Genomic DNA, 25,454 nt, shown 5'->3' with positions numbered 1-25,454 from the left:
GTGGTATTGCAGAAATATGTTAGCGGAGAAGATCCGGACTACTTTTTTAATAACTTCGAGAGGATGGCCTTGGCAGCAGCCTGGTCAGAGGATAAATGGGGACAGTACTTGGGCCCTCTATTGTCCGGTGATTTACAAGCAGCTTATCAAGCCGCAACGGTACAGGGGGCAACTCCCTATACTGAGATAAAGCAATGCATCATGGAGCGACTGGGGATAGTCGCTCCCCCACCACACAGCTCCGTCTGTGTGTCCCGCCGCTGCTGTAAAAGTTGAGGCCCTCCTCCACCCGCAGGCTACCAACTGCGCCACCATCCCTGGTGGCCAGTGGTAGGCCTTAGGTTTGTATCTCTGTCGCTGTCTGTCTTCCCTGTACTGCCTGCATTCTTCTGTGCCCGTTTAGCTTGCCTTCTGTTTCCCCCTCGCTGCCTCTGATTTGTGCCCTGATTTGTGCCGTTTTTGCCTTCTGTTTCCCCCTCGCTGCCCCTGATTGTGCTCATTTTTGCCTTTTGTTTCCCCCTCGCTGCCCCTGACTGTGCTAGTTTTTGCCTTCTGTTTCCCCCTCGCTGCCCCTGACTGTGCTAATTTTTGCATTCTGTTTCCCCCTCGCTGCCCCTGATTTGTGCCCTGATTGTGCCATTTTTGCCTTCTGTTTCCCCCTCGTTGCCCCTGACTGTGCTAGTTTTTGCCTTCTGTTTCCCCCTCGCTGCCCCTGATTGTGCCGTTTTGCCTTCGGTTTCCCCTTCGCTGCCCCTGATTGTGTTGTTTTTGCCTTCTGTTTCCCCCTCGCTGCCTCTGACTGTGCTCGTTTTTGCCTTCTGTTTCCCTGTCGCTGCCCCTGATTGTGCCCTGATTTTTGCCCGGATTGTGCCGTTTTGCCTTCTGTTTCCCCCTGGCTGCCCCTGATTGTGCCGTTTTTGCCTTCTGTTTCCCCCTCGCTGCCCCCGATTGTGCTAGTTTTTGCCTTCTGTTTCCCCCTCGCTGCCCCTGACTTTGCTAATTTTTGCCTTGTTTCCCCCTCGCTGCCCGATTGTGCCCGTTTTTGCCTTCTGTTCCCCCCTCGCTGACCCCGACTGTGCTCGTTTTTGCCTTGTTTCCCCTTCGCTGCCCCTGATTGTGCCCGTTTTTGCCTTCTGTTTCCCCCTCGCTGCCCCTTCATTCTGTGCCCTCTTACCTTCTGTTTCCCCCTTGCTGCCCCTGATTGTGCCCGGTTGCCTTCAGGTGCCCTCGCCGCTCCCGTTCCCGCTGCTGCTGTTCAGCGACTCCATCACCGACTTCATCAGCACGCACGCCCTGACCTCCACCGACTACATCCTCCTCGGAGACCTGAACTTTCACCTGGAGGACAACAACGACAGCAACTCGACAACCCTGATCGATAACCTCGCCAACCTCGGACTGAGGCAACTCCGCCGGCCACACGCTTGACCCCATTTTCTCCGCAAGCCCCCACGTTGCCTTCAGCTACACCACCGAACTCCTCTGGACTGACCACCGCTGCATCCACTTCTCCTTCCAGAAACCCACCACACACCACCGCACCCAACAGATCCCTCGCCTCTGCTGGAGAAAAATCACCGAAGAACAACTACACGCAAACCTCGCTCTCAGTCCACCCACTGATCCCTCCAACACCGACGACGCTGCTCACAGCCTCAGACGATGGACCGACGACTGCGTCAACACCCTCGCCCCGCTGAAGAAACCCCCCCACAGAGACACCAGCAAGAGGGCCAGCTGGTTCACCCCAGAACTCCTAGCCTCCTAGCGAGCCTGCCGGAAACTAGAGAAGAAATGGCACAGCGAACAAACTCCGGACAGCCATGCATCCCACAAGGATGCCACCCGCAACCACCATCACCTCATCAGGACTGCCAAGAGGACCTCCTTCAAAGACCGCCTCGATAACAACGCACACAATAGCAAGGAGCTCTTCAACATCGTAAAGGAACTCTCCAACCCCAGCTCCAAAACCAATGACATCCTACCCTTGCAAGCCATGTGCGACTCCCTCGCCACTTTCTTTCACCGTAAGATAGCAGACATCCACGACAGCTTCAACACCCAGACAGCCCCTACAGACAGCAACACAACAGACTCTCCGCACACCATCGACCACGACCCCCTGCTAGCCTGGACCAGCGTGAGCATCAATGACACCATCAAGACCATGAGCACAATCCACTCCAGCTCCCCGTCAGACCCATTCTCGCACCACATCTTCAACAAAGCCAGCAGCTCCATCGCACCCCACCTGCGCAACGTCATCAATTTCTCCCTCGAGACCGCGACCTTCCCAGAGAGCTGGAAACACGCCGAGATCAACGCCCTACTCAAAAAACCCAAGGCAGACCCTAGAGACCTCAAGAACTTCTGTCCCATCTCGCTGCTCCTGTTCCCGGCCAAGGTCATCGAGAAGATCGTCAACAAACAGCTAACCCGATACCTCGAAGAAAACAGAATCCTGGACCCCTCCCAGTCAGGGTTACGCAGCAACCACAGCACTGAGACTGTCCTCATCGCCGCCACCGACAACATAAGGACACTGCTGGACAACGGTGAGACTGCGGCCCTCATCCTCCTGGACCTCTCTGTCGTCTTCGACACCGTCTGCCACCGCACACTATGCGCATGCCTCAGGGATCCGAGACAAAGCCCTGGAATGGACCACCTCCTTCCTCTTCGGCAGAACCCAGAGTGTCCGCCTCCCCCCATTCCGATCCGAATTCTCCAAGAACATCTGCGGCGTACCCCAGGGTTCCTCCCTCAGCCCGACACTGTTCAATATTTACATGGCCCCGCTCGCACAAGTCGCCCGACAGCACGACCTCAACATAATCTCCTACGCCGACGACACTCAACTGATCCTCTCCCTCACCAAGGACCCCATCACCGCCAAAGCCAACCTCCACGAAGGAATGAAGGCCGTTGCTGACTGGATGAAGACCAGCCGACTGAATCTGAACACTGACAAAACGGAGGTCCTTATCAGACTCAACTACGGAAACGCCATCTACGCGGGAGCCCCGACCAAGCTCATCAAACGACTGCAACACATCCAAAACGCCTCGGCACGACTGATCATCGACGTACCACGCCACAGCCATATCACCCCCCACCTGAGAAACCTGCACTGGCTGCCCGTCAACAAGAGGATATCCTTCAAGCTCCTTATCCACGCACACAAGGCACTCCACAAGACCGGCCCAGCCTACCTCAACAAACGGCTTTCCTTCTACACCCCCAACCGCCAGCTCCGCTCCACCGACCTCGCACTCGCCACCGTCCCGCGCATCCGAAGAACAACCACCGGTGGGATGTCCTTCTCCCACCTCGCTGCCAAGACCTGGAACACCCTCCCACTGAGCGTACGACAGACCCAAGACCTGCTGACCTTCAGGAGGCTACTCAAGACCTGGCTGTTTGATCAGTAGCGGGACCCCCAGCGCCTTGAGACCCTCACGGGTATGTAGTGCGCTCTACAAATGTTTGATTGATTGATTGATGATGAGACGTATAGGATAAAATTACGCCAAATAAAAAAGGGCCTGCAAGAAACGCCAAGGGCACTCTACTTCCGGGTTAAAGACATGACCGACCAATGGTTAAAACCTGCCAGCACTACCAAGGAAGCGATCATGGCGGAAATCTATCTTGAGCAATACTTATCCTCCATTCATCCGCCCATATAGAGGTGGGTCAGACAACATGCACATCTCACCTTGGAAACCGCTGTTGAGATTGCTAGCGCATACAGCAGGGCCCAGGAAATACAAAAGGGTTGTGATGACCCACGATGGAAAGCAGGAACTAGTGGGACTCACCGACCACCTCGACCCACAGTTGCACGAAAGCCCGAACCCGTCACTATCGTTCCAGGTCCTCCACTGCTTAGACCTCCCCCTGCTGGACCACAATGCTTTGCATGCGGAGGGATGGGACATATAGCCAGATTTTGTCCCCAAAAAGAGGAACTGATGGAGGTTGGAATGGTACGGAACTATTATTGTACCCCTCCAAATGAACGACACCTTCCGTATCATTGCAGTGTGTCTGTGAATGGACAACCTGTTACTGCCCTGGGAGATACCAGTTGTAGACAGAGTGTCATAAGACCTCAAGATCTAGAACATGGGACTGGGCCCATCGAGGGAACGGTGACTATCCAGTGAGTCCATGGGGACAAGAAACAGTACCCCACCACCCAAGTACATATCAAACACCAAAATGACCCTGGCTCCTCTCTGAAGGTGGGTCTCATTCCCCGACTGCCTGAGCAGGTCATCCTCGGGAGCGACTACCCGAATCTCTCATGCCTGATCACGGAAACGCCATCAAAAGCGCAAGAGTGGTGGAAGACGGCCCCCTTCTCCGGGGATGAAGACCATGACTGGCCTGACTCCAAACCCTGAAAAAGCAGGAAACAAAGGAGAACTGAATAAACAAAATCCTTCTCAGCCTTACCTGTCCTACCAGATGAGAACCCCTGGGAAATAGATAGAAACTATCACGCTGCCCAAACGGGGAATCCTGTTCTACGAGAGGCCTGGGAGTAGGCCCTGGAAAATGAAGATCCCCTTCAAGTAGGTCCTTACTTCTTTGTCAAAAATGGGCTATTGTATAGAAAGGGAAGTACCACTCAAAACCCCCAATTGTTGGTCCCAGAGCCATTTCGAGAAAAAGTCCTGTACCTAGCTCATAGTCACCTCTTGGGGGGGGGTACACTTTAGCAATGAGAAAACAGAGAAGCAGATCACTGAACACTTTTACTGGCCGGGCATTTATCAACCGGTAAAAATATATTGTAGGGAATGCCCCATATGCCAAAAAACTAGCCGTTACCAGCCTCCCGTGTCCCCTTGCATCCTCTTCCTGTTATTGAAGTGCCCTTTAGTAGGGTGGGAATGGACATTATAGGTCCTTCATTGCCTTCTCGAAGTGGGTGTTTCTACGTACAGGTCATAGTGGATTATGCCACCCGTTCCCCTGAAGCGATTGCCCTACACCGCCCAGATACCACTAACATAGCCAAAGCCATGGTAACCGTATTTTCACGAGTAGGGTTCCCGAAAGAGATCTTAACAGATCAAGGGACCCCGTTTGTGTCCAAACTAATGAGACAAATCTGCTTCCAGCTAGATATAAAACAGATACGAACTGCAGCATACCATCCACAGACAGACGGTTTAGTGGAACAATATAATGCCACCATTTAAACAACTCTCAGGAAGCTTCTCGCCCTAGAATCCATAAAATGGGAAGATTGCTACCCTTGGCATTATTCGCCATCAGGTGCAAGGTACAGAAGAGCACGGGTACTCCCCTTTTGAGTTGCTATACGGCCACCAACCTCGGTCCCTGTTAGATATGGCACATGAGGCATGGGAAAATGAGCCACACAACACCAGACCCCTGATAAAGTATGTGTCAAACCTCAGAACCCACTTGGGTCAAATACGGACCATAGTCCGAAACAAACATATAGCATCAACCCTTATTCTATCTCCACTTAAAATTGTCTAATTTCATCTTTAAATATTCCTGTTGTTTATATTATTGCAAGCTGAAGGACAATGGGTATTATTTATAAATCCTTATCCCATCTTACCTAAGTGGGTCATTGGTTCCATGTTAGTTTTTAAAATTATTGTAAATTGCACATAAATATTATGTGGTCCACTGCAAAAGAAGTGAGGTGTTGAATTCTATATTATATTGGTTCATTGTTTCATGCTGCCAGAGTGAGGCCATTATCCTTGTTAATGAGTATAAATAGTTTCATAAATAATTCATGTTCCAAAACTTTGGTTCATTTGTCCAGTCTAGCCCCAAATAAATATTTGCTTAAAAGTTTTCCAATTAGTCTTAAAAAAAAAATCTACATGGTGCATAATAACTTTTAAGAGAGAAACACATAAAAGTGTTATTATAGATAGACTGTTTTAAAGGATTGAGAGGGACCCCTTAACAATCAAGGGAAGTAGGGTACTTAAACCAGAAAAAAGAGAATGTTCCCTTGATTCAGCATTTGAGAGAGCATAAAATATTATGTCAGAAAGGAAGTTCTCTATGGGAAAGTTTTCTTTATTTTAAAAAAACACATATTTGTCCTTGTAGATCATACAAATTCATTTAACATTTCATAGTACATCAAATTGTTAAAAACCTCATAAAATACATAACAGTACAATTTCAATCACATAAAACTATGTAACACAATTATGACCAGCATAATGTGGAGACAGACACAAATTGTAAGATTCAAATATTCCTCTTTACGAGTGCACATCAAATTCAATTTCTAAAGATACAGCACATTATACATTCGTAAATCTGTATATACATAGTCTGTATTTGTTCTTTGATTGTGCTTATCCACAGCGTCGACGCGTTTCGATGGTTTCAAAGTGATAGTACCATCTTTATCAAGACCACATGATTCTGTCTCCCACCACAGTAATTTTATTCCTTTGTGTTTTTTTGGCTCCGATCCGGAAACTGACAGGACGGAGGAAACACAGCGAAAATCAGACTCGCTGATCTAAGAAGAGGATTTTAATATACTCCGCAGTGCAGGAACTCAAAAATATAACCATAGAAAGAGGTTCCTTGCAACAAGCGAGCCCGCATTAATCACGAAAAGAGAAGGTATAACATGTTACTCGAATCATTACGAGGGTGTAAGAAGAGGAATGTGAGTTCTCCGAACTACTCAAAGAATAAGGAGCACAGATAGATATCCCCCAACACAAAGGAATAAAATTACTGTGGTGGGAGACAGAATCATGTGGTCTTGATAAAGATGGTACTATCACTTTGAAACCATCGAAACGCGTCGACGCTGTGGATAAGCACAATCAAAGAACAAATACAGACTACGTATATAGAAATTGAATTTGATGTGCACTCGTAAAGAGGAATATTTGAATCTTACAATTTGTGTCTGTCTCCACATTATGCTGGTCATAATTGTGTTACATAGTTTTATGTGATTGAAATTGTACTGTTATGTATTTTATGAGGTTTTTAACAATTTGATGTACTATGAAATGTTAAATGAATTTGTATGATCTACAAGGACAAATATGTGTTTTTTTAAAATAAAGAAAAATTTCCCATAGAGAACTTCCTTTCTGACATAATATTTTATGCTCTCTCAATTGCTGAATCAAGGGAACGTTCTCTTTTTTCTGATTATAAATAGACTTGCAGCAATAAGGAATGCCTAAAAATGGACAGCTAATTACTCTTACATTCAGTCCATTGAGTTCACTTGTATTCAAGTTTGTAACATATTCATATTCTGATTGTTTATCTATCCTCGCCTCTTATGTTGTGAGAAATGTGGTCTACTCAAAAAAAATAAAGTACATTTTCATTTCCATTGTCTTCTTGATTAAAGTGATGTGCTAATAGATATGATTTATCATTATTTTCCAGTGCTTGCAAAAGTTTAAGTATACGTTCTTAGGTCAAAGCCTAACCGACAGTTCAAATGCCTGGTTTGCTAATGACATCTTGGGGACATTCTGAAAGCTTTCCGGGGACTGCATTCCACCCACTGCTTACCTTTGGCTTTGTGGTTTGTAACTCATGTTTGTTTGCTTTCTATTTGCTGACTTTATTTGTTTTAGGCTGTCCAGCTGTCCGGCTGTCTGCTCGCTTTCAGTAAACAGGCATTTAAATCTTGTTCTTATCTTGTCAAATTTCTGTGCATTCACAGACAGGGGTCAAATGTCAGGCTCTGTCTTCCAAGGGAGCTTAGTGTTACTTTTCTTTCTCAGACTTCAAAGTCAGAGGATTTATGTGACAATCTTAATGTGAAAGGAAAGGCTTTTTTCTAGGACACAAAATGAAAATGTCCATATATGAACTGTGCGGATATTTCAGAATATATCAGAATTAGGAAGTCACAAATGAGACACATTTTTTGTGAATCTGAAGCAATGTGGAAACAAATATTTTAACACGATCAAAACAAAATCAATACGCTTGGTGATATTGCTACACATCATCTTTTGTGCGCTGTATACTTTTATCAGTAAAAATGTATCTGGGTGCAAATGTAATGGTCATTTCAATTGAAAATGTCTTGTCTGTAATGGCAGTGAGCTACCACACCATGCATACTCCACACTACACTACTCTACGCCCCTGCCAATTTACGACATGTCACTCCATTCTATATCACTCTACTCCACTCTTTGCCCCTCCACTCTACGCTCCTCCACTGTACGACAAAACACTCTACAACATGATGCGCTACGCCATTTCACTCTGACACTTTATTCCACACTACACTACTCCACTCTGGTCTGCTCCACTCTGACACTCTACGCCTCTCTACTCGGCGATACTCTACTCAAACTCCCTTTACATCACTCCATTGCACTTCACTCTAGTCTGACACACTACTTCACTACATCACTCTATGACACTGTATGCCACTACACTCTGACACTCTACTCCACTTTATTGCCACTCCACAACAATATACTCCACTCTGTCTGTAAGCAACTCCCTATACGCCACTCCATGCCACTCAGCGACACTCTATGCTACTCCACTGTACAACACTCAACTCCAATATACCCCACTCCACTCTACAAAATTCTACTCCACTCATACGCCATTCCAATCCACCCTACTCCCACCACGACACTCCACTCCATCTCACAACACTCTACGCTACTCTAAGACAATCCATTCTACTCTAAGTCAATCCACTCTACTCTAAGCCAATCCACTCTACGACATTCTATGCCACTCCACTCTGACACTCTACTCCACTCCATTGTATGGCACTCTACTGCACTCCTCTCTACTCCCTCAACAACACACCATGACACTCCACACCACTCTAATCAACTTATATACCACTTTACAACAATGTACTCTTCCCCTCACCACAACATTCTACTCCACTCTACCGCACTCTACTTCTGTATATGCCACTCCAGTGTACGTTCTTCTATTCTACTCCACTCTTCTCCCTCTGTAAGACTCTACACCATACCACTCTACACCACCCCACGACACTCTACGCCACTTCAAGACACTCCACTCTACTGTACTCAACAACACTCTGACACTCTGCCACTCCACTGTTCTCCACGTCACTCTGTCACTCCATGTGATGCCACCCTACTCCACTTTGACAATCTACTCCACTCTACGCCATGACACTTTGCTCCATTTTACGCAAATCCCTCTATGCCTCTCCACGCCACTTTACTCCACTCTATACCACTCAACACCACTCTACTCCAAAGCACTGTATGAGCCTACCCCACTCTAAGCTCCTCCACGCATTTCCTTCCACTCTACTGCACTCCACTCTACTCCCTCCATGACACTCTACAATGCTCCACGCTACTCTATGGCACTCCACTCTACACTACTACATCCTGTGACACACCACAACACTCCATTCTGTGACACTCTACTTCACTCGAAGCCACTCCACGACACTCACGCCCCTCCTCTCTGTCATCCCAAAACACTCTGATACACTACGCCTCTCCAAGACACTCCACTCTACTCCAGGCCACTCTGTGCCAATCCAACATACTCCACTCTAGTCCACTCCGTACCACTCGAAGACACTCCACTCTATGGTATTCCATTCTACGCCACTTGAAGATAATCTACTCCATTCTATGCCATGACACTCCACTCCACTTTGAGCAACTTCCTCTTTGCCTCTTTATTCCACTCTACTCCACTGTATGACACTCTACTTCATTCTATGCCCCTCCACTCTACTGCACTGCTCTCTACGCCCTTGGCATCCGGCACTCATTGCCACTCCATGACATTCTATGCCACTGCATTCTGTGTCACTCTACTCCATTCTATGCCACTCCACTCTACAGCAATCTACTTTACTCCACTCCATTGTACGTAACTCCCTCTATGCCAGTCTTCTCTGAGACACTCTATGCCTTTCTACACAACTCCCTCCATGCAACTTTACTCGACTCTACTCTGATTCACTTCACCACTCTATACCACTTCACTCTACAACACTCCACAACAATCTACTCCACTGTATACAACTCTCTCTACGCCACTCCATGCCACTTTACTCCAGCCTACGCCACTCAACAACAATCTACTTCACTCCACTGTCCATAACTCCCTCTATGCCACTATACTCTGAGACACTCTATTCCATTCTACACAACTCCCTCTATGCCACTTAATATGGATCTCACCTGGTGTCCGCAGAAGCGAGGGGGAAGAACCAATGCTAGATCCCAACTTCCCTCACCCACTAGATCAGACCAACACAGTCAAAGCCAATGAGGTGAATGAGGGGAAGAAGGGAAAACAAAACAAGGAAAGGGAGAAGGAGTTGAACACGATGGCACGTCTTGCACAATGACTTTGTGGGGTTGATTGCATACACTGCCTATGTAAAATAACATACAGTAGGTATTCTACATATATATGTCTGAAGGTAGTATTTAACAATGACCTGAAACATACTTAGGATGAATATACCTGATGAACATCCCTCTTCCAATTCAATTGAAGATATAGATAGGCAGCAAATAATTTAGAACTGATGTGTCTACAAAACCAGAAAATACTAGACATTAATGTTATGGCCGAGGACCCAATTTTTTGATTACAAAGATAGTGAAAGATACTTACCTTAACAAATACCACTGTATTATGCCACTTAGATCCAAAAATTATATATCCTGATACTACTAGAAAAAAAATCAAAAAACATATTCTCCTAGACAGGATGAAACAAGAAAAAACGCTACACAAAAAGGTGCTGGGTCAGACTAGAATTGGCATATCCTTAAGTGCTCAGGAAACTAACCTATAACTATTTTCTCTTCTAGCCAGTTTATGAAAATGAAGGAAAACTAAAGAAGAAGCTACACTCTTCGTGGAATCTAGAAAATCAGATGAGTATTATATTCATATCATACATAATTTTACCATCCTACTGTTTGTCAAGAGGCTAGGATTCTTTTAAGTAAATTCTTTTCCCTTCTTTTGTTGCAGTTTGAAAGGCGAAAAGAAACTCCAGGTGCGTTAAACTCGAGGGGCTGATTTGCATGGAACAGCAGGCGAGGGAACGCCTAGTCATATGATCACCCGAAGAGAAAAACACGATCCCGAAAGAGAAGACTACTCCCACCGTGGCAGGATCACATCGGAGACGTCTCGCAAGACCCGACAGCTGCAGCATCAGGATACAAGGCAGGTGGGTAAAACAAGTAGTGCAGGAGAGGCTAGGCAGAATCTGTGACTAAACACAAAGTGCGTTCTATTCACAGACCGCTCCTTTTATCTCCACTCGACTCCGCCCTGCCCTCCGATTGCAGTCGGTGAACGACACATACCTGACACTTTATGCCAATTTACTCTACTCTACTCTACTCTGACTCGCTACTTCACTACACCACTCTATGCCACTCCACTCTACAACACTCCACAACAATCTACTCCACTGTATGTAACTCCCTTCACGCCACTCCAAGCCAATTTACTCCAGACTACACTACTCTACTCTACTGGATGACACTTCACTTCCTTCCATTCTACTTCCTCCATGACACTCTGCAACACTCTATGCCCCTCCACCCTACGCCACTCCACACCAAGACACTCCACTCTACGCCACTCCACTCTGACACTGTACTCCACTCTATGGTACTCCACTCTACAACAATCTACTCCAATCTACACCATGATATTCAACTCCACTGTATGCAACTCCCTCTATGCCCTACCACGCACGCCACTTTACTCCACTGTACGCCACCCCATAACACTCTATGCTATGCAATTCTACTCTATGCCACTCCACTGTACTCTACAACACCCTACTATACAACATTCTACTCCACTCCCTTCCACTCTACACCACTTCATGACACTCTGCTCCACTCCTCTCTAAATCACTCAACAGCACTCTACACCACTCAACGCCACACTCCTCTATGCCATTACCTTGTAGCCATGCTGAACAGCAGTCAGGGTAGTGTGCAACATGGCAAAAACACATTGGCAAAGCCAACCGCTGTTGCATTGGTGAGACCTATTGGATTTGCGAATGCTTGTTTTGAATGGAAAGGTTGTGGAGCCCATAAACCTCTTAAGGCAGGGATATTGGGGAAAAGATATATAGATATATTACCTACTGGCTGTCGCCAGTAGGTAGTTATAGTTAGGACCTATTATCCATAGGAAATTCGTAACATTCTTTTCCCAATAACTTTGGCGCCGCATGACGAATCTTCGCGAAATTGTCAAAACAGGCTACAGCCTGAACTGCTGAACGGAATTACACCACATTTTGCATAAAGGTAGCTCTTGGCTCAGAAAGAGAACATTTTTTTAAATGGTGTAAATCCGTTCAGTAGTTCCGGAGAAAATCAAAAAATAGAGGTAAAAAAATCAATTTCCCAAAGGAAAGTTTAGACACAGTTGTAGCAAAAACTGCTGAACGGAATTACACCAAATTTGGCAAAAAGGTACTGCTTGGCTCAGAAAGCGTCCTTTTTAAAAATGGTGTAAATTCGTTCAGTAGTTTTTGAGAAATTAAGAAACAAAGATAGTGATATTTATGGCCGCGGTGGATCAGTGCACCCTCCCGATCCCGGGACTTTTATTTATTAATTAGGGGGGGCACGGCCCCCTGCTGCCCTGGGGACTGCCACCCCCGGGGCTTTTGTTTTTAAGATAAAAAGACCTGTGTGGGGGAGCTCGACCCCCCCACACACCCCGGGGACCACCACCTCCCCGGGGCACTAATTTTTAAATGCGGGGGTACGTAATGTACCCCTGAGCCACGGGGACCACCACCCCCTGGGGCTTTCACAATGTTGGGAGGGCGGCCCCTCTCCAGGAGCCAAGGATGGCCCTGGGGACCGCCACCCCCCAGGGCAGGCTCCTGCAGTGTCCCGGGGTGCCCACCCCAGGACACTGCAGTTTGCTATGACAGGACTTGAGCCTCGCGGCTCCCGCCTTGTCATAGCAAACTCTGGTTTGGTTTTCGGAATAACCTGCTCTCTCTTCCAAAAACCAATCAGATTGCTTTTCCACACGGGGAGCTGCATCTTAGCAGCTCCCTGTGTGGAAAAGCAATACCGGCTCCCGCAGGAGGCGGGAGCCAGCGGGCTGTGGGGGAATTGGGGACCCCCCCACGGTCCCCAACGATGTGGCCAGGCCCTGGGGGATTGGGTCCCCGGGGCCAGATGTGGCCAGGGAGGGGGTCCACGCAGCCCCCCTCCCCCATAATAGAAAAAAAAACAAAACACAAAGGCAGGCTCCGGGGGATGGGGCCCCCGGGGCCATAAATGGCCTTGGGAGGTGGGCCATGCAGCCCACCTCCCCATTTTTTTAAAAAAAACAAAACCACTGGCCATGCCCCGGGGGATGGGGTCCCCGAGCCCAAATATGGCCTCGGGAGGGGGGCCGCGCGGCTCCCTTCCGTTTAAAAAAAAAATAAAAGGGGCAGGCCTTGTGGGATGGGGTCCTCAGGGCCCATAAAATAGAAAAGGAAGGGGGTCCAGGCCACACCCCTTTTTACACCTCTGCAACTCAGCTCTGTGGCGCTTACTGGAGGTACCCGGTGGGCTAGTTGGACCCCAGGGACCCTTAGGATTCAAGGGGACTTAATCCCCCAACTTAAAACGCGCCACAGGGCGCGTTTGCACAGTGGTGAAGTGAGGGGGCGGGGCTTTATGTGACATGTGTGCAAACAGGTCCTGTGGCGCGTTTTAAGGTGGGGAATTAATTCCCCTTCAATCTTGAGGGTTCCTGTGGGCCAACTAGCCCATCAGGTATCACCAGTAAGCGCCACAGGGCTGCGTTGCAGAGAGGTGTAACAAGGGGTGTGGCCTCAGACCACCTCTCTGCAATGCAGCCAAGTGGCGCTAACTGGAGGTACCTGGTGGGCTAGTTGGACCCCAGGCACACTCAAGATTGAAGGGGACTTAATCCCCCAATTTAAAACGCGCCACGGGAAGCGTTTGCACAGTGGTGAAGGGAGGGGGCGGGGCCTGAGGTGACATGTGTGCAAACACACCCTGTGGTGCGTTTTAAGTTGGGGAATTAATTCCTCGTCAATCCTGAGTGTCCCTGGGGGGCAACTAGGCCACCAGGTACCGCCAGTAAGCGCCCCGTAGCACGTTTTAAGAGGTAGTTTTAATCCCCCTGCCCTATTATGTACTAGGGACTTAGAGGAGGTCATGCTAATCACAGGGGTATCCCAACGCATAGTGTTCCCTAGTGTATGTAGGTGTTTTCACTGTATTCTAAGTGTCTTTTAGCATAGCACTGGCTCTAAGCCTGGTTAGTCAGTCAGTTACCACCATTACCCGTCTGAAAAAGTTGGGGGCACAGGATGATTTTGGAACAAGATCTCTTTCTGCTCTATCTGTTGGTTCTTTCTGCACATGTCTTGCTTCTTCCTGCACTTTTCTTCGTCTTTGTGCACTTCTGTTGCTTCTTTCTGGATTTCTTTTGCTTCTTTCTGGCTGGTTTTTCTTCTTTCTTCACATGTCCTACCTCTGTAGGCATAGTTAGCAACTAGCATTTGAAAAACCTTTGAAATTCACTGAAAAAAACCATAGGTTTCCGGCATGTTATAGTTAGAAATTAGCATTTAAAAAACCTTTGAAATTCACTGAAAAAAACATAGGTTTCAGGCACGTTATAGTAAGAAATTAGCATTTAAAAAACCTTACAAATTAACTGAACAAAACCATAGGTTTTAGGGAAAGTTATAGTTAGTTGGACATTGCACTCGTACAAAACCCGTGAAATTCCCCTGTTATAGTTAGTTCAGCTAACTATAACTCGCGTCCCCCGCAATGCACTGCTGATGACGTCACATATTACATCACTCATGACCTGGTCAGTGACATCACTGATGACATCTCAAATGACATCACTGATGACATCATCCAGTGACTGTGTGTTTCTGTAAAGTTTAAATATGTTTAATATATATAGGGAAAGGCATATTGAAGAATAAGTGGATGTATGAGTGTCTGAATGGATGTTTTACTAGGTGCGTGACTGACTCTACAAGTGAGTGGTTAAACATATCTTACTGAATGCATGAGTTAGTGACTAAACTGTGTGAATCTCTGTATACGTCTGTCTGTTGGTGTGTTAGCGACTGCATGGGTTTGTGAATAACTACAGAAGTGTCTATATGAGTTATTGATTGGTTGTCGGAGTATCTGTATGGGTGCCTGAGTGTTTGTGTGGGTGGGGTGTGTGTGACTCTGTGGATAGATGTGTGAGTGGATGATTCACTGGGTGCATAGTTTGAAGTGTGCATCTGTGATGGACTGTATGGGTGGGTGAGTGTGTGTATGGGTGTGTTAGTGAGTGAATGTATGTCATTGGTACAAGTGTAAGTAACTACATATATGAAAGGCAGTATATGTGTGTGTTAGAGAATATAAATGGCTATAAGTGAGAGCGTGTGATTGTGAGAGTGACTGCATGGATGGAGGAATTTCTCGGGTTTTGTACGAGTGCAATGTCCAACTAACTATAACTATCCCTAAAACCAATGGTTTTTTCAGTGAATATATATATATATATATATATATATATATATATATATATATAAACAGGCTTCAAGAAGCAGCAAGGAGCACTCACGGGGTAAGAAATTCCTTTAATTCACAGCAAATGCCTTTCGGCAAACTGACTTTTTCAATGCTGTATTGATAAATGAAGCTAAACCGAACTGTTGGAAAGAAGACTAATGACGTTACATGCAAAACATGATATGCAATTTGTTATTGTCATCACAAGAAAGAAAGAAAAAATGAAAAACAATAAAAATATTTTTTTTTAAATGATAAATGAAGTTGACACTATCATGTTGTTTTAAAAATCATGTATGTGGCTCCCATTGGAAGATGGTAAAGTGACAAGTGAGAAAGGCCTGTTGCCATCTAAGTTTAAATACTCTGTTTTTGGCAGCCATGTTAGCGTGATGTTTCTCAGATTTAATCCCAATGGAATTATTAAAATCACCACAAATAGAGGTTACAATGTACCAATAGTTCCTTTCACCTTAATTAGGTTGAAAATGTCAGGTAAACTTTTTCTCATTATCATGCTGCTGGCAATGTTAATACAGTTTTACCTCATAATTACACCCTGGATGGGCTGTCACTTATCTTGCATGGGGCTCGAGTCCTTTCATCCATACTAAATAATTTCAAACAATGCGCCCCTCGTCCTCACGCAGTTTGAAGAAATCATGCTGAACTGTTCGCTGGTGTCAGTCAAATGGCTGTACATCTCAAAATTCAATAATTTTTTAAGTTTGTTAACGAAATCAGTGCCTCCTCAGCTTCAAATGCAGCGGTTCAGACAGGAAAAAATAGACACTGCAAACACAATTCCACCCTTTACTGTGAAAGGGTGGAATATACACTACCAGTATTTTTCTTCGCTTCTTTTCTACATGTATATATATGGCAGAGAAATCCTGGTAGTTCCCAAGTTTAGGTGGAGAGTAGCCCCTGTATAGAGCACTCTACACCAGTGACACTCTAAATGTGTTCACCTCAAATGTCTGCTTTTCTATCAAAGTTTCTAAGCATAGGATAAGCATATTGCCATCCACTCCAAGATAGAAAGGGACAAAGTCTTTAGCCATTCCTACAGCAAACGCTTAAGCATAGGATTAGCCTATTGCCATCCACAGCAAGCTGTAAACTGACAAAAGTCTTTTACCACAGTATTACAGCTTTGGAATGGTAAAATACCATCCAAGCCAACCTGGAATGAATAAAAGCAACCCCTGGCACGTTTTTTGCTATCATTATAGCTCTTCCAAGAGACTAGGCTTTATCCAGAAACAAAGGAGAACCCAGCATAAGTCAAAAACAATATCCTTTCAGGCATAGAGTGATGCATAAAGTATGCAAAAAAAGAAGCAGAGAACTCTGGGTAGTTCCCAAGTTTAGGTTGAGAGCATCTTCTGCATAGAGCACCCTACAACCAGGCCTGGGTGTAGTTCGTGGAGTTTTGCTACGCGGAAGTCTGCGAAGTTACAAAAAAACTCTGCGAAGTTCCATGAGTGGCGGAGTGCAGTGCGAAGTGCAGTTTGTCCTGGTATTCCTGCCGCTCTGGTAGAAACCGAGCGGCATGTCGCGCTTGCGAACTTACCGTTCGCGATCGCAAACTTACCGTTCGCAATCGCGAGCCGGGAAAAATCTCTGCTGCACATCACAAAACAGAGTTTTCTGCACTCCGCGAGCTCAGCGGAGTGCAGAAAACTCTGCAAACTCCACGAATGGAGCGAAGTTCTCTGCCCAGGCCTACCTACAACACCAGCGACACTCTGAATTTGCTCAACTCAAATGTCTGCTTTTGTATCAAAGTTTTTAGGCATAGGATTAGCACATTGCCATCCACGCCGAGATAGAAAGGGACAAAGTCTTTAGCCATTTCTACAGCAAACACTTTAAGAATAGGATCAGGGTTGCCAGATTGGGCTAGTTCTCACACAATTGGACAATTTTCCCTGATTGTGTGAAAGAAAAGCAAGTTGGACGGGCAACCAAAATTTGGGCTAGAATCCACTCTGTGTGCGGCGGATTCACAGAATTGTGCGTCACAGCCATGTTCCAGACTGAGGTAGCTTAGCCATGCCCCTCTTCTAAGTGTGTGTCTGCCCACAGTAACACCTGCAGGGACATAAATCCTTTGATGCGCTGGAAATTCCTTCCTGTTAGGGTCTTGTTGCTAATGCATTGACCTCTGGTCTGCCCCAATAACCCTGCCCCTTTGTTCCTTTGACCCAATCGTGGTCAGATCTATACCTCACTGTGTGGGTATGTCAGCACTTCTCCGGCCCCGCCCCCATCCTCAGATCTGCCACCCAAGTCAGCTGTTCGTCGCTGACCCAGCCCTTTCCCATTCAGCAACATTTGTTTGCCTCTGGGCTCCGGAGCTCTGCAACACCCCCTAGCTAGTTCAAAAGTAAGTAAGTAAAAGGGAGAGTGTCTTTCTTGTGTTTAACTTTCAGCACCACGGCAGCATGTTTAAGAGGAGCTCCTCTTATGTGAGTAGAGCAGCTTTTGCACGTTGAGTGGGGCCGGGGATGCTATAAGTAATAGCAGCACTGTGTCCTTGTGTAAATTTCTAACAGCTGCTCATGGTAAGTGCTCTGATACCGAGAGAGAGAGAGAGAGAGAGAGAGAGAGAGAGAGAGAGAGAGAAAAAGTCCAAGTCCCCACTTAATTATCAAAGAAAGGTCTGACACAGCCGCGTTGAAATCGAGAGGATTTATTCAGGGTAACTTCACAGCGCAAGTAAGTAACAATTCGGCAGACGCGTTTCAGCGGCTCGGCTTTCCTCAGTGCCTGTTACGAATGGCAGGTCCTCGCGCCTGGTGGCCATTTAGGTGTTCCCTCGACCACTCCCCCTCCATCGAGGCTCCTCCTCTGCCACAGCGATAGATCAGTTCGCGCTGAAAGGACAGACTGCTGCATACTGGAAAATGAAGTCCGTGTGCGGTTCCCCCTTAAGTAAGTAGGAAAACCAAACACCTGGTGGTGTCCCATCACTGTGGCCCGGACTTCACTCCACCACAGCTTACTGTCCTGATGAATGTCCTTGCTGAGACCCCTAAATCTTCCCTTGCAGAAAATGCTGCTCCTCTCTCCCCACGCAATGGTGTTTGCACACAGTGGTGCTTTCGTCTGCGCGGGGGGGCAACGCGTTTGCATGAAAATACCAAAGTCCATTCAAACTACTGGCTACCACGTTGCTCTCTCTCTCTCTCTCTATATATATATATATATATATATATATATATATATATATATATATATATATATATTCACTGAAAAAAACCATAGGTTTCACACACGTTATAGTTAGGAATTAGCATTTAAAAAACCTTGCAAATTCACTTAAAAAACCATACATGTTCACACATGTTATAGTTAGCTGGACATTTCACTCGTAAAAAACCAATGAAATTCCCCCGTTATAGTTAGTAAAGGGAACTATAACTCACGCGACCGCAATCCAGTGCTGATGACGTCAGATATTACATCACTGTATTTAGACACTTATTTACCCATTTTTCCTTCCTTTAACCTTTAGCTATACATATTTAATAAATATTTATTTTACAGAAAGACACATATGTCATCAGTGATGTAATATCTGACGTCATCAGCACTGGATTGCGGTCGCGTGAGTTATAGTTCTCTTTACTAACTATAACGGGGGAATTTCATTGGTTTTTTACGAGTGAAATGTCTAGCTAACTATAACATGTGTGAAACCTATGGTTTTTTAAGTGAATTTGCAAGGTTTTTTAAATGCTAATTCCTAACTATAACGTGTGTGAAACCTATGGTTTTTTCAGTGAATTTGTACGGTTTTTTAAATGCTAAGTTATGTATTTATTATTATTTCTTTTTTTAAGGTTTTTCACCGTGCGCCCACGGAGCGCGCACTGTGGGCGCGCGGTGCGCTTCGCGCACCACGCACCCACGTTACGCAGTTCGCGGAATTTTTCCGTTTCGACCGTGCGCGCACGGTGCGCGCACTCCGCGATTTTTCGCAAAAAAAATAAAAAAATGTTGGCCCTTGGGGGTCCTTCTGGGACCCCCTGACAAAGGCTAGGGGGTCAGGAACTGTCCACCCTGCCCCCTTTTCACGTTCTCCACCTTTGTTTTTCACCCCCTCAGACTGCGAGAGACAAAATGGCGCCCGACACTTCCTGGTTTCGACCGATTCGAATGTTTACTAAGATCTAACAACCAATCAGAAGTGCGCTTGCGCACGGCAGGGTGCGCGCACGGTGCGCGCCTATAGATATGTATATGCTTTTAAATGCTATTTTCTCAGGAAATACTGAACAGATTTACACCAGACCTGCAAAAGGCACATCCCTGACCTGAGGACTACCTCTTTGCCAAATTTCAAGTAATTCTGTTCAGCCGTTTGGGCTGTAGCTTGGACTAAAGGTCCCTATGGAAAAATGCATGGGGAAAATGCATTTTGGGACACCCCCTTTTTCTCAGCCCCCGCTTGACGAATCCCCCCGAGACTTTCAGGGAAGGAGCGGAGCGGAGCGCCCCACCTATTTTAAAAATTTCGCGAGGATTCGTCAATCGGCGCCAAAGTTATTCCAAATAGAATGTTGCGGATTTCCTATGGAAACACGGTCCTAACTATAACTATCTACTGGCGACCGCCAGTAGATAATATATATGTAGTTATATATATATGTAGTTAAATCTAGCCCAGAATTAACATCTAAAGGCAGTTGGCTATCTCCCAAATTGGGATTTTACAAGTGCAGCTCTTGCCGCGCCTGTAAATTTGGGATTAATACTAACAGCTATACCACTCCCTTTTCTACGGAAAGTATTCCAATTAAAGGACATTACACCTGCAGAACCGAATATGCGGTATATATGTTAGAATGCACCTGCGGTTTGAAATACATCGGCAGCACGAAGTTGCCGGTCTATGCCCGCATTCTCCAGCACTTGCGAGCTATCGTGAATTCGGATCCCGCTTATCCGGTGGCCCGACATTTCAAAAAGGTCCATGCAAACAATCTTAATTGTCTTAAATACTGTGTCCTTGACTCTATACCATGCCAGAAAAGGGGAGGTAATCGCGAAAAGCGATTACGCCAATTAGAATCCCGCTACATTATAGAGATCGATACCAAGAACCCTCAAGGTCTCAATATAGGTGAAGATATGCATCACTTTCTTTAATTACTATTCTAGTACAATACATGAGGTCAAACGTTCAGGTATCTGCTCCGCCCCACTACACATATTTATTCTTTGGCTAACAATACATATCTCTGATCTATCGACATCTGTGTATTTTTGCTGTATTTCTGTGGTCATCCTGTCAGTCAAACATCTACATTATCCACTATCTGATTACATCAGGATGTTGAGTCATCATTGAATTGTCTTTCTCAGCATATGTCATGGTATGCTTATTACAATATAAACAGCACAGTCATTGTCTGTTTTCATCAATAACCTTTGGGGTTTGTTTTTAAGGGGGATCCCTGTGGTTCAATATCAGCCATAGATATGTACATTATTAATTTGTTTTAGTACTCTTTTGTCCACCTCCATTTTGGAGTGAGTGACTTTGTGGCTGATATGTTGAATTTGCAATTTTATTACCTGCACTTTCTACACTTTTTTTTTCACTCCAGCACCGAGCACCTGTTTGATGACGACATATTTTGCATGTCTCTCAAGGACATATTTTCCCACACATGAATTGTAGTACCAGTTTGAAATTACGTGTATTATATCAATTTTGCCAATTATTCCATATGTACTATACTTGGGGTATATAGCAGCTTTGTGTAGAGACCGACTCATAGTTGGATAATGGGGTATTTGTACCCAGCATTTTAGTTTTTCAGTCTTTGCCAGCATGACTAGAAAAAGTTTTTTCAATTTTTTCATTTTTCCATAGTGTCTTTACACCAACCATAAAAGTTTTATGGTGCTTTATACCTACTGAATGATTAAATCTTTGTATTTTGCACATATATCTTTCATTCAGTAGATGATCATTGAGCCCATTATTTATGTACAATGATGTTTTTGGTAATCTAATTTCCATTTTGAGATGCCACAATATTAGTCTTTATGATTCGAGTGGGATTGTGATATTTAAATGTATATATTTTGAGTGTGCACGTAATAGTATTTTTTCTATTTCTATTTCTGTTGTCATGACGGCTAATTGTTTACAGGTGCAGGGTGTTGTTCTCTATTTATATGCACTGTTATGCACGTAACGCAGTCATGTGAGCAAGGGCCAAGTGGCTCGAAACGCGTCATGGACTAGGCACGAAATTCAAATCTAAATAAATACCTTTTTCCAGCATTGGCGACTGAAGTTGTCCGTTCCTGTTGTTGTGCGTGATGGCATAATCTGGGAAGTTTCGTTGATATATATATATATATATATATATATATATATATATATATATATATATATATATATTTCTAGACCAAGACCCTTCTCCCTGGCAAATTTGGGGTAATTCCGTTCGACCTGTAGCCTTGTCTAAAGTTTCCTATGGAAATTAACATGGAGAAAACACGTTTTGGGACCCCCCTTTTTTCTCGCCCCCCCCCCTTGACGAATCACCCACTAACTTTCAACATAGGAGCCGATAAGAACAAAGAATTAGTTTGGAAAATTTCATGACGATTCATCAAACGACGCTAAAGTTATAAGCAAAAAAAAAAATGCTCTTCCTATGGAAACTTGGTCCTAACTATAACCAACCCACTGGCGACCGCCAGTAGGTAATCTATCTATCTATCTATCTCACACTTGTGCAGGCTGTTGCTGTGGTGCTGGTTAGTGGCGGAGTGAACTTTTACAATCAAAATAAACGCCCTGTGGTTATCTAGCCAGAAGCTATGTATACCCTGATGATCACAAGTTATTCTTCGAAGGAGGTACTCGGCATTTAAACCTTTCAAAGTTGACAAAATAAGTATATTTAGTTGTGCTATACGTTGTGCTACACGCAGCTGTTTCTGGAACTGTGGATGACCCATGAGGGGTATTTAACCATATGAATGCTAATTACACACCCCTCTCTTCACTCTTATGAAAACATAACATTTGAGTCGTGTGTATTTAGCAGTGATCTTTTACCCTGAAAATTAGAGCTATAGTTCAAGTGATTATAAGTAGTATTGATTCAGTCTACCCAATGCAGTCACAGCAGATATTTTGTGTAAACTTCAGCTAACAATTGCAGAAAGCAAATGTTTCTCCTGAGGTCAGAAAGGAATAGAGGTCGGCTTCAACTTCTCAAGGGGCATTACCCTACGGTTGGTTAGGCATACATGAAATACCCTTCTGTTTTCCATCTCACACTTTTCTTTTCCGTGTTTCTGACCGTACTCACTTCTACCTCTAGCCTATGGCTTTCAAAACTCACACTGCTACTGTATCCCAGTGGACTCTTGTTGCACTCCCTACATGCAGCAAGGCTTGTTTGTTTTCGGAAGATTGGGTACACTTTTTGCTGTGTTGTCCACATTGTTCCTTATCTGGTGAGATGCCTAAGACAGGAGGTCTGTTAAACAGGATTCTTGCCCAAACACTTGTTTGAGCAGGGATCACAAGTCTACATGGCACGGTAAAGTGTGTGCACTTTGTTAAATTTCGGCCGATCAAACCAGATGGAATTTAATAAAGGCAGAAAGCACAATATATACCGGACATGCAGCAAAATCTGCTTATTATTCCCCAAAAAGACAGAATCAACAATAATAGCATTTGATAAATCCGAACACTTAAGTGTCAGATTTTATTGGGTGCGATCACTGTTGCATCCAACGGTAACCACTTGTAATCAGGCTGTTCGAGTAATGACCAGGCTTCAAATAAGGTGCTGTTGTGCAAAACAAATGGCCCCTGTCCAGCAGATTCATTTTAATACTTTAAGAAGAAGTTTTCTCATCTTTGTGCACTTGAAGAACATTTATCCCACATTCTTAGCAGACGTTTTAATGATTTTAAGTGGAAGTGCATGTCTAAGACTTTTAGACTTCCTTTCATTATGGTGAGCAGCAAAGGCTGGAATCATCCCAATAACATTTGCCCAAAAGGAGCAGTCTGTCTTGAACTCGAATGAATGCTATTAATGCATGTTTCAGGGAGAAGCAGGAGTGCGGACAACTCTCAGAAAAGATGTAGTTTAAAAAAACTGAGAAATAGGGATGTTGCCAGATGTACTTGTGAATGCTTGTTGGTAGTGATGTGAGCTTTGGTGCAAAAATTGCCCAAGCAGCATTCTGGTACATTCATTTTACATAATACACAATTTCTGTTTTGGAAAGCAGATCTGTGCGGACAACAAATGTCCTATTTCTGAGATTGCTTTTTGGCCAGCACTAGCTGAATGTTCCATTGCATGTTCTGATGTAGTCCACCAGGCTCCTAGGCCGTGTATTCGAAAGGGGGATGTAGTTGGTGGCAGTATGTACAAGACCAATGCTATTTCTTGTTACTGGGCTGGTATGCATCATGCTTTGCTTGGAGCCGTTTCAATTTGTAAGTGCATTTACTTACAGGTTACCTTACCATGTTATTCATGATTTCTCAGAAACACAATTTGTTTTTAGAGCACAATTAAACTATCGATATTACTCAACTCAGTAGAATACTTAATACTTACCTTGTGTTGATGAAAGACAGAGTTGGTCGTGATGGACACACAGGCTCTCTCATCCGTTGCCTCGGCCATAGACATGTGAGGCAGAGCACCCTACTGAGTTATCTTACAGCCAAAACTTCACTTTTTTTTTTTTGGGGGGGAAATATCTTTATTGAGCATCAGACAACAATAGTGAACAGTTACATCTTGTATGCATGCGTCATCTGTGCATTTTTCTGAGAATAAGCCACGATCTGGTATCCCACTGACAAAGATCTGCCCCTCCATCGATGAGGCACACCCCATCCCACATTGTCAATGGTAATCAGCAAATGAGACACTCAACTAGTAACCCAATTGGCATGTACCACACCTACAGAGAGCAGATCAGCAAAACTTCACATAATAGGAGGTAAACTCACTCTCCGTCTTTGCTCCTCTTTAGATGGGTGCATCTCGCATCACAGTGATGACATCAGTTTTTCTTTGATAACGACCCCATTGCTTCCAAGTAGAAAGCGTCGTGAACTTGTGTGACGAGGACATAGCTCCTCTGGTGTACAGTTGTCCAATTTCCGTCTCCAGGTGGTTGTTTTGAGCAGCCGTGTAATGTGTAGGTAAGAGCCTGTGATAGGGTGGGGCCGGGTAAAGGGGGATTTCGACGGACGATGACGAGGGAAAATTAATTAAATAAATAATTTCCCCTCAACATGGTCAGTTGACGCCCCCCCCCCCCTCCCCCACCTGGCCACGCCGCTCTTCCCTGCAGGGGCTGGTTTTTAGGCATTCTTCCCACTATGGTTCTTTGATGCTGCTCTGTGTGGATGCGGCTATGGGTCTATGTGATTATCCATACTGTTGAGGTGGGAATGGATTTGGTTGTTTTACTTTTAGTGGCTTATGATCTTCCTAAAGGTTAATATCCTCAACATTTCGAATGACATCCTAGGTTGTTTCCTTTAGTCACTTGGCTGCTTCCCAGACTGATGTGAACAGCAGTGAGTCTGCCATCGCCCCACACCTTGGAACACAGACATCACTCATGACTTTTGAGCTTGTTTGCTCTTGTGAGCCACCTAGTTTGCGTTCTGCCGCTTTGCATAATGATGATATCAGTCCTGTGACTGTAAATACCTACTAAAAACATGCTACAAAACTGCAGTGTTTACAGCGGTTCTGTTTGCATCAGGGGGGATCCATATTATCTACCCATGGAAGTTTGAGTTCACTACACTAAGCACTTGCCAAAAGTAGT

The sequence above is a fragment of the Triturus cristatus genome, chromosome 7 (assembly GCF_964204655.1).
Source record: "Triturus cristatus chromosome 7, aTriCri1.1, whole genome shotgun sequence".
Taxonomy (NCBI): Eukaryota; Metazoa; Chordata; class Amphibia; order Caudata; family Salamandridae; genus Triturus; species Triturus cristatus.
This window is presented reverse-complemented; position numbering follows the sequence as displayed.